Source organism: Neophocaena asiaeorientalis, unplaced genomic scaffold, assembly GCF_003031525.2.
Source record: "Neophocaena asiaeorientalis asiaeorientalis breed wild unplaced genomic scaffold, Neophocaena_asiaeorientalis_V1.1 scaffold67, whole genome shotgun sequence".
Taxonomy (NCBI): domain Eukaryota; kingdom Metazoa; phylum Chordata; class Mammalia; order Artiodactyla; family Phocoenidae; genus Neophocaena; species Neophocaena asiaeorientalis.
The window spans coordinates 12,346,463-12,347,033 of record NW_020173731.1 but is presented as its reverse complement, the minus strand read 5'-3'; positions in this window follow the sequence as shown (position 1 = coordinate 12,347,033).

Here is a 571-nt window from a genome sequence, read left to right as displayed (position 1 = left end):
GGGGGGGGCGTGGAGGACAGGTTTGGGGTGCTTGAGCTGTGCTGAAGATGGGAACTGCAGCCAAGGGTCATGTTCAGAAAACCTGCTAGAAGTGAAGGTAAGTGGAATCCCGTCTGTAAACCCTCAGAAGCATGAGAATATCCTAAGCACCTAGAACAGTGCCTGGTACATAAAAGGTGCTCAATAAATACTTGTTGAGTGAATTGTCAACTTTACTTGCATATGAGCCATAACTGTCCCAGCCATGAAGGAGTAGAGCGGAGTTGTTGGAAGATGAAGTAATCATTCTTGGGGCCGCTGGAGGTCAGAATGAAGTCTCTGGGCAGCAACTCTGGCAAAGAGAAGGCCTAGGGGCCAAGGTTTTTCAGCTGCACTCTCTCTCCTCCATCCTCTCTGGCTACATTCATCTGGAGGTGGGTGGAGCATAGGGAGAATGGGCTTTGCTTCTGTCTCTCCACTACTGGCTCCCTGGGTAGGTGGGTTGTGAGTGAGCCAAGCTAGAAGGGAGACCTTCCATACAACCTCAGCTTGTCCTCATCTGGGATGCCTGGAATGCCTGGGATGCAGCGTA